At 38.4% G+C, this 12526-nt stretch overlaps 1 protein-coding gene across 1 annotated transcript in view; it reads right to left on the reverse strand.

The window, feature by feature from the left end:
• Positions 1-10218, reverse strand: part of LOC150077312 (iron-sulfur cluster assembly factor IBA57, mitochondrial-like) — a 34736-nt gene extending 24518 nt beyond the window's left edge. Inside the window, exon 1 of the mRNA XM_090385853.1 lies at positions 10124-10218. The gene's annotated coding sequence lies outside the window, so the exon portion shown is untranslated. The remainder of the gene's footprint in view (positions 1-10123) is intronic.
• Positions 10219-12526: the final 2308 nt, after the last annotated feature.

A 12526-nucleotide genomic window follows, 5' to 3' on the forward strand; every position in this document is an offset into this window, starting at 1 on the left:
TAGGGAATAAAGCACAATTACAAAACGAGGAGGCACGCTTGATACACAAACAAAGTTGTGCACGCGTCGTAACTGAATAAGCAACACCGTAAAGGCAGAGATACACTATTAACACCTCACATTTTACTAAAGCACATTTCTAGGGGTTACTACCATAAAACAATAAAAACAATTTCCAGTTGCGCTCCTTCTAGTGGAATCTATTATAAACTGGTAGTAAACTCGATCTAATTGCATTTGCGATTATACCGATAGCTGGAATTGTGTTGGTTTTTACGTTATTATGGTGAAATGTGTTTCCCCTTCACTGATATAAAACACAAATACATTTTCAGAATCTTCTCTTCATTCCTATCGTGTTGCGTTCGGTTGGGGTGATTCTGCGTTCGACTGCCATTTCTTGTAAACACAAAGGCAAATCGTGCATAAGCGAATTCGATTCGTGTTATATAAGATATCGTTCCCCTATTTATAAATCGTGTATGATCGAATTTGTGTAACGTAAACACGTGTTATACGAGGACTGACTGTATGTTGACAAAAATTTAGAATTCAGGTTGTCCACCAAGAAACAAAAAAAAATAATAATTACAACAATAATAATACTCAAATATCTTAAAAAACTTTGATGTCTAAATGATCTCTCTCTAATCTCACCCAGTTCGCAATAAATGTAATCCCACCAACAGCAACACACATATACAAGAATTTTTTCCAATAGAGATAAGGATGTGATTATGCCACTGTATAAGGCAATGGTTAGGTCACATCTTGAGTACTGCATACAGGTCTAGAATGCAGATCCTCATCCTTCCACAAATAAGATGCCTTATTTGTGGAAGGATGGGGATCTGTTTGAGCGGGTGCAAAGAACAGCAACAAGATTGTGAACAGATATTGCTGTTCTTGTAGTAGGGTTTTAGAAGCATCAGCAATTAAGGCCATATTGCTCCATGTATACTGTCTGTAAATTGCATGCGTTCTTTGGTTGATTTTCTGTTTGCTGGATTAAAAAACCCAAGTTTCCAAGAGGAAAACCATGCTACCATCAACTGAGACCCACTAACTCAGCCACATTGCAAAAAAGGCCTAAAAAAATTCTTCACATTCTCGATGGGACTCAAACTCAAGTCATTTCCACCCAGCGTGGGGACGGCGATTCTACCAACTGTGCTACCCATGGAGGCATTTAGTGAGGGGAACAAAAAGGGTACTTTTAGCAGGAAAGGGTTCAGTTCTGCAACCTGCAGTCTCAAGGCTAGACTAGTCACCTGTGAGGAAATCTGATGGAGGTGTTTAAGGCTCTGAATGGATTGAATAAACTCAATGTTGATGAAATCCTTCCTCTCATTTGTACTATGCACATGAGAGGGCATAAATTCCAACTGAGAAAGGATGGTTGCAGGATAGATGTATGGTCTTCAGCCAGCAGGTAGTTGATTGTTGGAACAAATTTCATCTTGTGTAACAGTGGGTAATTAGAATAAATTACCCACTTTTACACCAGAATTTGGAATGACTAGACGAACTGTTAAAGGGGATGGACAGGTGATATAGGAAGTTTTTTTGATTTTTTTTTTTTGTCTGATATATCAGGAAGCAAAGCAAAAGAGAAATAGTTCATTTAGGAATGAGAGGATAAACAAATAGAAAAATGGAACATGTATTCACGATCCAATTGTTTAAGACTGGTACCAAAACACTGCACCCTTTAGTTTATCATCACTACAATAAAATTATGTACAGCCACTCAATTTTCAACTACCGAGGAAAAATTAAGTACAAAGAGAGTTATTTATAATTATTACTTGAATCGGAGATGTTTCTTGTGAGCCTTAGCTTGAGGGGAAAAAAATAAATATATCTTGCATATGTTGCTTAAAATCATGACAAAACACGAACAAGCTAAAACAAAAAACAAACAAACAAACAAACAAAAAAAAAAAAAAAAAATATATATATATATATATATATATTAGCAATAATATAGGCCTATGATGTAAGAAAGCAAGCTTATGCAGCATCAGCCAAAAAAAACCCTCACATTTCATCCCTCCATTTGTTCCAAATGCCTGTCCAGCTCTGCCTTAAATTTATTTAGGCTATTTGCTTCCACAACAAAAGATGGAAGCCTGTTCCACCAATCAACTACCCGCTGCCTAGAGATAAATTTCCACACATCTATTCTACAACTATCTTTCCTCAATTTGAAACTGTGCCCCCTCAGGTTTTTAATCTGAGCAAGACGAAGAATTCCATCAGCATTCAGCTTGCTCAACCCAGTCAAGGCCTTATACACCTCAATCAGATCACCTCGCAGGTGCCTACTCTCCAGGCACTGCAATTTGCAGAACTTAAGCCTTTCTTGGTAAGAACCCCATTGTTCCCCTCACCAATCTTGTTGCCCTTCTTTGTACTTGTTCAAAGAAGTTCTTGTTGCCCTTCTTTGTACTTGTTCAACTCTACATCCTTCCTAAAATGAGGCCTCCACACCTGTACACAGTAATCTGTGTGGCCTGACCATTGCCTTCTATAACGGGATTATCACCTCCCTGTCCCTGCTAACAAAATTCCTATATATCACTGAAGACTCCATGACCTGCTCTTGCAGCCAGTCTTCACTGCTCAGAGAACTTCATATTTGGCTGCACAATTACCACCAGGTCTTTTTCACTTTCCACTTCCCTGAGTGTAGTACCACCTAGTTGGTATGTTTCTTTTTGGTTATTGCTACCCAGTACTTTGCATTTGTCAATGTTAAACTCCAGTTGCCACATGTCAGCACATTTTCCCAACTTATCTAGCTCCAGTTGGAGGAGCATACTGTTGTTAACAACCCTGCAAATCTTTGTATCATCTGCAAACTTGGATATTAAACCTGCTATATCTTCATCAATATCATTGATAAATATGCAAAACAACAATGGGCCCAACACCGAACCCTGGGGAACTCCACTAATAACATTTGTCCACGAAGAGCAGTGTCCATTGATTACCACTCTGTTTTCTCCCACTCAACCATCCCTTTATCCATTGTAGCAGCTTACCCTTGATGCCATACCTCTCCAATTTGTACAGCAGTCTTCCATGTCCAACAGTATCAAAAGCTTTCCTGAAATCGAAGTACAGTCAGTCCTCGTATAGCACGATAGTTGTGTTCCTACAAACCCTCGTGCAATATAAACAATAGGCCCTATGGGAAAAATAAGGTTAGGGGCCGACCACTTAAGATTGAACACACATTTGTAACCAAAACATTACCAAACACAATAAATTATCGTAATAAAATACTTACGTATTTTATTACGACTATTACATAATAAAATATTGCTAATGCTTTTGCTTCTTTCGTAAGCAAACTTTTTTGTTTGATTTTCTATCCAAACAGATGACAGCCGTTCTATCTCTTCCAATTCTTTGTGTCTTGATCTAATGGATTTTAATTACACTTTGAGTTGTTCCTGTTAGGAAAGTTTTCATTTTCTCTGCATTCTTTCTAATTCTCGGTGTTGCTTCATTTAGGACTGTAGCACGTGCAATATCACATGGTCTTTCATATCGGTCAAAGCATTTAACAATTTCATATTTTTTCTCTATCGACAGAGGCGGACTGGCCATAAGCCTTACCGGAAGCCGGTGTGATTTTGGCTATAAACCATAGTATGAGGCCACTACAAATTTTCCCGGGTAAGAATTTTTGACCCAGTCCGCCTGTGTTTATCGATATTGCTTTTCTTTTTCTCTTTGAATCTGCAGTGTCTTCACCAGGACGCTTCCTTGTCACACCTTTTAAGTATTTTACTCTTTTTAAGGGAATAAAGCACAAGTACAAAATGAGGAGGCATGCTTGATACACATAAACAAAGCTGTGCGTGTGTAACAACTAAATAAACAATACCGTAAAGGCAGAGATACACTATTAACACCTCACATTTTACTAAAGCACATTTCTGGGAGTGACTACCATAAAACAATAAAAACAATTTCCAGTTGCATTTCTGCTAGTGGAATCTGTTATAAACTGGTAGTAAACACCATCTAATTGCATTTGCAATAATACAGATAGCTGGAATTGTGTGGGTTTTTACCTTATTATGGTGAAATGTGTTTCCCTTTCACTGATATAAAAAAACATAAATACATTTTCAGAATCTTCTCTTCATTCCTATCATATTGCGTTCAGTTGGGGTGATTCCGCATTCGACTGCCATTTCTTGTAAACACAAAGGCGAATCATGCATACGGGAATTCGGTTCGTGTTATATATAATATCGTTCCCCTTTTTATAAATCGTATGTGATCGAATTCGTATAGTGTAAACACATGTTATACGAGGACTGACTGTATATGATATAAAATTATTTTTGGCATTCAGTTCCTATGTGACCACATCATAGTAACCAATCAAATTGGTCACACAAGACCTCCCTTTGACAAACCCATGCTGTGTCTTAGCTATTACTACAGTCTTGTCTAGATGATCCTGCAATGCTGCTTTAACCAGTGATTCCATTATTTTCCATTGAACCAAAGTTAAACTAACAGGTCTGGAGTTACTTGTGTCACCTTTTGAACCTCCTTTGTGAATTGGTGATACATTTGCACATGTCCAGTCCATGGGGACTTCCCCTGAGTCCAAGGAAGCTCCCATTATTATCGCTAAGGGTTTGCTTACTTCCTTTGCTGCCTAATTTGATATAACTGGATAGATCCCGTCCACTAGTCAGACTATTGTGGATTTATTGGATGATTGTTTTCTGCAGCAGCAGCATGTTCGAGAGGCAACCAGAGAAAGTAATACTCTTGATCTGGTTATCAGCAGTGATCATTCGTGTACTAAGAATTTGCAGATAAAGGAACCACTAGGTGGTGGCAGTCATCACAGTGTACTGATGTGTTATTTACTTAAAGATTTAATTACCATCAGGGGTAAAGGAAAGGGTTTTTGTTTCCGTAAAGGTGAGTACAGTGGTCTCCGACAGTTTTTAAATTCTGTACAGTGGGATAAACTGACGATGTTACCAACAGTAAATTCTAAGTGGGAAGCATTCAAGGAATTAATCGTGGAAGCTACTAAAAGTTTTATACCTATTAAGAAATATTGTTCAAGGTTTAGGCCTAAATGGTTATCTAATGAACTAATGAGACTCGTAATAGAGAAGAAAAATGCATGGGATGCATATCAAGCGACTCAGAATTATCAAGCGACTCAGAAGCCTATGGCAGATATAAGCTAGTCTGTAATCAGGTGACAAAGGAGGTTAGGCAGGCGAAGGCAGATTACGAGAAATCCTTGGCAAAAGATGCTAAGGAAAACAGCAAGGATTTCTTTACTTATATAAACTCTAAAAGGAAGGGGATGAATCTGATTGGTCCACTTGACATCGATGGTTCGACTGTTGATGATCCTGCTCAGATAGCAAACAAACTGAATGAGTATTTTGCATCTACATTCACACACGAGGAATTAAGGTTTGAAAATGGCAGAAGTTTATCAAATTGTAGCAGGATACTTAATGATTTTGTAATAACTGAAAGCAAAGTGGAGGAGAAATTGTTGAAGTTAAACATAAGAAAAGCACCTGGGGTGGATGGGATCTATCCAGTTATATTAAAGGAGGTGGCAAAGCAACTAAGCAAACCCTTAGACATAATTATGAGAGCATCCTTGGACTCAGGGGAGGTTCCCACAGACTGGAGATGTGCAAATGTATCCCCAATTCACAAAGGGGGATCGAAGGGTGACACGAGTAATTACAGACCAGTTAGTTTAACTTCTGTTCCGGGTAAAATAATGGAGTCACTGGTTAAAGATGCATTGCAAGATCATCTAGACAAAACTGCAGCAATAATTCAGATTGAGGAGGGGTTTGTTAAGGGAAAGTCTTGTCTGACAAATTTGATAGAATATTATGATGTGGTTACAAAGGAACTGGATGCAAAAAATAATTTTGATATCATATATTTGGATTTCAGGAAAGCTTTTGACACTGTTGCGCATGGAAGACTATTGTACAAATTGGAGCAGAATGATATTAAGGGTAAGTTGCTACAATGGATAAAAGGATGGTTAAGTGGGAGAAGACAGAGGGTGGTAATCAATGGGTGCTGCTCTTCTTGGACTAATGTTATTAGTGGAGTCCCACAGTGTTCGGTGTTAGGTCCACTGTTGTTTTGTATATTTATCAATGATATTGATGAAGGTATATTAGGCTTAATGTCGAAGTTTGCAGATGATACAAAGGTTGGCAGAGTTGTTAATGACAGTAATGGCAATGTGCTACTGCAACAGGATCTAGATAATTTGGGCAGATGGGCTAAGAAGTGGCAACTGAAGTTTAACCCTGACAAAAGTACTGCATAAGGGTGGAAGTAACCCCAGAGAAACGTACCAACTGTGTAGTACTATACTTAAGGTGGTAGAAAATGAAAAAGACCTGGGAGTAATTGTGCAGTCAGATATGAAGTTTTCTGAGCAATGCAGACAGGCTGCCAGGGCAGGTCATGGGGTTTTGTCAATGATATATAGGAATTTTGCTAGCAGGGAAAAGGAGGTGATTATCCCTCTGTATAAGGCAATGGTCAGGCCACGCCTTGAATACTGCGTACAGGTGTGGAGGCCTCATTTTAGGAAGGATGTAGATTTACTTGAGCGTGTACAGAGAAGGGCAACAAGATTGGTGAGGGGAATGAAGGGATCCTCTTACCAAGAGAGGCTTAAGTTCTGCAAATTGCAGTGGCTGGAGACTAGGCACCTGCGCTGTGATCTGATTGAGGTGTATAAGGCCTTGAATGGGTTCGGCACGCTGAATTCTGATGGGATCTTTCCACTTGTTCAGATTACGAACCTAAGGGGGCATAAATTCAAATTAAGAAAAGACAGATGTAAATTAGATGTGCTGAAATTTGCCTTTAGCCAGTGAGTGGTTAATTGCTGGAACAAACTTCCATCTGTCGTTGTGGAAGTTGATAGGTTGATTAAATTTAAGGAGGAACTGGACAGGCATTTGGAGGGAATGGTGTGATTTTTTTTTTTTTTTTGGCTGATGCTGCCTAAGCTCATACACTTGCTTTCTTGCATCAAATGCCATTGCTACTACTACTACTACCCCAGGTGCCTTCCTTATGTTTAACTTCAACAATTTCTCCTCCACTTTGCTCTCAGTTATTACAAAATCACTTAGCTCCCTGTTAGCATAAACGTCTGGTACTCCCCTCATCGAATAACTCCTCATGTAGATGCAAAATACTCATTCAGTTTATCAGCTACCCGTGCATGATCATCAATAGTCAACCCATCTATGTTAAGTGCTCCAATCTGATTCATCCCTTTCCTTCTAGAGTTTACATAAGTAAAGAACTCCTTGCTGTTTTTCTTTACATCCTTTGCCAAAGATTTCTCATAATCTGCCTTTGCCTGCCTAACCTCCTTTGGGACTTGATTACAGACTAGTTTATAAAGCTGCCATAGGCTTCTGTGTCACCTGATGCTTTATATGCATCCCATACATTCTTCTTCTTCTCTGCCACTAGCCTCATTAATTCATCTGACATCCATTTAGGCCTAAACCTTGAATAGTATTTCTTAGTTGGAATGAAAAGCCTAGTAGCCTCCAAAATTAAGTCCCATATATATATATATATATAGGGTTGTTAAAATTAAAGTATCCCTATGTAGAGGGCTCTGGAGCGAGTTCTAAGACTCGTACTGAAGAGAAATTTGGGAAAACTGGTGCAATAAAGAATGCGCTTGCCATTTATTGGGAAAAAAAAATTAGTTACAAAATTTGTCACTATATGGCACTGTGTGGAACATAACTGTCTTAGCTACAATTATGCAAATAACTTACGTTATTTGCATAATCGTAAGTTATTGCCACAGCACCACTGCTCAGCTCTACTGGACTGTATAAAAGCAAAGCAGTCTCTTCAAAATCACACAGTAGATGTTTGCCTGCACTACAGCAGAAATGCCAACAACATTGTAGGAAAAGACGCTATTAGTGAAGCTGTACTATAAGAACAGTAACAATGTAGCTGCGGCTATGTTTGTGCTGTCCGCAAAATGATTGCAAAATTTGAAGTGACAGAACATCTTGGTGTTCAACCAAGTAGAGGTCGAAAATGAGTGGACTCCTCTCGGGTTGAAGATGTGGCTATGGCTGTCGTGGATTTATCAAGTCAATCTCCATGTGGTAGTGCAAGTGTGCCAGCTGTTTCTTGTGAAGTGGACATGCCGTATTCCACTGTAAGGCTAGTAATTGTCAGGTGTTTTGGTACTATCCTTACAAGATGCACATGCTACAGCAGATATTCATTTCACATATACACTTCAGTTTCTAGTGCAATTAACAGTGGATATCACTTGGCCATGGAACATCCTTTGGATTGATGAAGCCCACTTCTGCTTAAATGGACAAGTGAATACGCACAACTGTCGCATTTGGGCCACAGAAAACCCTCGAGGTCCCATTGCATTCTCCAAAAATGACAGTGTGGTGTGGATTTACGGCCACATTCACGATTGGGCCATATTTTTTCGAACAGGTAACACCGACTGGACACTGCACATGTTCGGTCACTGGACAGCGATATGAAGTGTTGGCAAATTTCGCAATACCAGAGCTGCAACAACATGGATGTCTTCGGGATTCATGCAAGATGGTGCACCATCCCACATCCACCGTTGTGTCCAAATATTGCTAAGGCAACACTTTACAGATGAGCAGGTCATCAGCCGTTGCTTCCAGACATCTTGGCCACCCCGATCACCGGACCTGACCCCATGCAACTTCTGGTTGTGGGGTATTTTTGAAGAACCAGGTGTATCAGGAAGGATGTCAAACTCTGGCAGATCTGAAGGATAGTTAATAACTAATTAGATGTCATGTGCTGGCTATTCCAGTTGACATGTTACATTCTGCTGTAGAAAATGCTGTTCTTCAAATGGAAACTGTTGTTGACCAAAATGGAGGACACACATTAAACAATTGTAGCGATGTTTCTCCGAGAGAGAGAGAAGTAGAAGGGAATCACCAAGAAAAAGAAGAATGATATCCTGAGCTGGATATCATCATTCTTCTTTTTCTTGGTGATTCCCTTCTACTTCTCTCTCTCGGGGAAATTCAGAATTTTTTTTTTTTTTTTTTTTGGGTGGTGCTGCATAAGCCTCAAGCTTCTTTGCATCATATGGCTAATAATAATAATTTGTATTGCCACAGTACCATATAGTGACAAATTTTGTAACTATTTTTTTTTTCCAATAAATGGTGAATGCATTCTTTATTGTACCTGTTGTCCAAATTTCTCTTTAGTACGAGCCTTAGAACTTGCTCCAGAGCCCTCTACATAGGCATACTTGAGTTTTAACAACCCTGTATATATAAAACATAGCCCATTTGAGCTCCATATGTACAAAATATGACCATTTAAATGTGTCAGTTACATGTTCAAGGAAGCTTGTTATTTGGTTTTTAGGATCATTAGCAACTAAGGCCATATTGCTAGGGGATATGTGGTGGTCATTCCCTGACCTTTCCGCATCCTCCGTATTTGGTGGTGATGGGCTCGAACCCCGGTCTAATCAAGAAGCATGTGCTACGCACTGCTGCTCCTTCCCACCTGGCTACGGAAGCACCCTTTTTCAAGGAAGCACAAAAACCACCAGGCTTCAATATGGTATCCATAAACTGTAATATTATTTCAGTCTAGTCAGCATATTACCTCTAATAACAAAAAAAACCTTTATCAAAATTTCTAGTCTTCAACAGAAGATGAACATATCCAAATTCCTTATCTCATTATATGTTACAGACTCAACAAAGATAACCATCATATTGCCAAACTGGCAGATTATATCGCATTACAAAGCACCTTTATCATCTGTAAGCAAAAACTCAGTTCAATACCAAAATTAGCTATAATAAAGCACTTGTTAATAATCCAAGGTCTATGTGATTAGAACTTAAACACTTAGAAAATTCCAGAGAAAACTTTATAGAAGTAAAATATGATTCTCAGCAGCCATTCAATATGCCCACAATTATGGACCATTTACTTTTCTGAAAATTTTTCACTTAGATATCATCACATAGCTAGAGAATAACAAGTGACACCAACTTACATGTAATAAACATCTTTTATTTGAAGTTATGGACCAGAGTGCACCAGACTTCCAGTTTATCAACATACACACCAGTACTGTCAATAATTGCTAATTATTAAAAATATTTTAGTAATAAGCATTTCATTTTGGAAAATTTTCAATTTCAACTTCTGGTTGTAGGTCAATAAACTCATTTATCATATTTAGATACAAATCACCAGTAATTATGCCATCTAACGTTCAGGCCTTCAAACAATATTCCTCATAAAACAACTACAGGAACAGTAGAGTTAATTCAGTGTTTAACCCACCAGCACACCTGAAAGCTTGATACATGAATGGGATAAAAATTTGGGTACACATTAAGCCAAAAATATGCAACGAATAACGTAATTTGACAATTTATCTGTATTTCAAAATACAAATAATATTAAACTTAGATGTATGCAACACACATTACTTTACCAAAAAAAAAAAAAAAAACAATAATCAACTTAGATGCATAGACCACGTACAAAAACTGAATATTTTTGGAATAATTTTCGAGCACTACCTCATTTCCAATATTTTTTTCCTTCTTTATTTAACTGAAAAATTTTGGAAACGTCAATGTACCCAGAGTATATTTTATCTAGGCACTAACAAACGTTTATATGGATGTTCTCTGCAACTCAAGACCCGCCCCCCCCCACCTCCAAGTATGTTATAAATGGAAATCTTGATAGATACTGAAGAGAGGGGGAACTGTGTGCATAGGTTTCTATGTTCGTTTTCAGAACTCACTGGGTCAATTTTACCAGAGAGCATGTGTCTGCTTCTTAGCAAAGATCATTCAGCTCATTCAATTCTTATGAATCATTATACAATATAGGAGTGCTCAAAATCTGACTGAAAATTATTATTATTAGCCATATGGTACAATGAAGCCTGACGCATATGCTGCACCAGCCAAAAAAGAAATTTCTGAATTACCTTGAGAGAGGGGGGGGGGAATCACCAAGAAAGGGAAGAATGATGATATTCAGCTCAGGACCCTGGGTGTGCCAAAATCACATGCCTAACCTGCTATGGTTAGCGTTAGTTAGGGTGTTTATCCCACCCTTGCCGCTGTTTTAAAATCGGGAACTCGTTTTCCTATTTTAAAACAGCTGGAAGGGGGGAATAAATACCCCAAGCCCACGGCAGGCTGAAGGTGCACCATGTTCTGGAGGATAGCGTTATCTCGCTGCACACAGTTTATATTTTAGAATTTTTGCCATCATTTACCCACGGTCTTGTAAATACAAGAAACGGTTTTGATCGCGGCTTTAGTGAATGAGAAAATTAAAATACTGATTAATGAATAAATTGAATTCAGTTGAACAATCTATGCAGCCCTTCATCTAAAAAATATAGATGGAAGGAGGCCTACAATACACTTTTAGGCCGAATTCCCAATAATAAGTTCCAGCACGACTTACTTACTTTCTATGCTTTACCTACATCGTTTGAGGACCAAACGTTTAGTGCCACCTACTGGAAATATTTCTTACAAAACAAAAACAAGTGGAGGGGGTAACCTGTGTTAAGTACCAAAACAACTAAGGCGCATTTAGGGCTAGAGCCTCAAGCTGCGAACAAATTTAGACTATGTATATAAAGTGCTTAGCATCATAATACACAGCCATTTCTGAATAAACAGAAAATTTTTAAGGTGGCATCGTTTTAGGTTATATCTCATATTGTGAATGCCTTCACAACGAGTGCGCCTTAGTCTAAATACATCATACACCATCAGGCATCTCTCATATTGTGGAGCTATACTTCATAACTGTTTTTGCCATCATTGCATCACTTGGGTACCTACCCACTCACTGACGAAGGGCCAAATAGCCCTGAAACAGTGCTGTCTGGGTGGTGGTACCTATCTGAGAATAAGTAACACTAGTCTTCTCCTTAGGTGAAGCGTTACTTATTCGAAGTAGTGCAATATCATGGCAACTCGTTGTGAAGGCATTCACAATATGAGATATAACCTAAAACGATGCCACCTTAAAAATTTTCTGTTTATTCAGAAATGGCTGTGTATTATGATGCTAAGCACTTTATATACATAGTACCAAAACAACTTAAGGTTACAGGCAGGGCTGTAATGGGGGACAGGTTTAAGCGGGTGTACGCCGTATACCCTGTGGATTTTTTTAGGTGAATAGCGTATACCTTCTGGTTTTTGAAAGACTTGAAAAAACAAATACAGTATTATTAAAATATTTACTGAAAATTAAAAAATAAATTTATTAGCATTTGATTCTTAGGCAATACTTGTAGTTTTATTATTTTTAATGTATATCGTCCATTCAGAAGAGGGCAGTTAGGTTAATTAATGATTCATCTCTAACAGAGTCTCTCCACTCGCTTTCTCATAGACGCAATGTTTCTGCT

The sequence above is a fragment of the Mastigoproctus giganteus genome, chromosome 12, assembly GCF_048544385.1.
Source record: "Mastigoproctus giganteus isolate SK-2022 chromosome 12, ASM4854438v1, whole genome shotgun sequence".
In the NCBI taxonomy this organism is placed as follows: Eukaryota; Metazoa; Arthropoda; class Arachnida; order Uropygi; family Thelyphonidae; genus Mastigoproctus; species Mastigoproctus giganteus.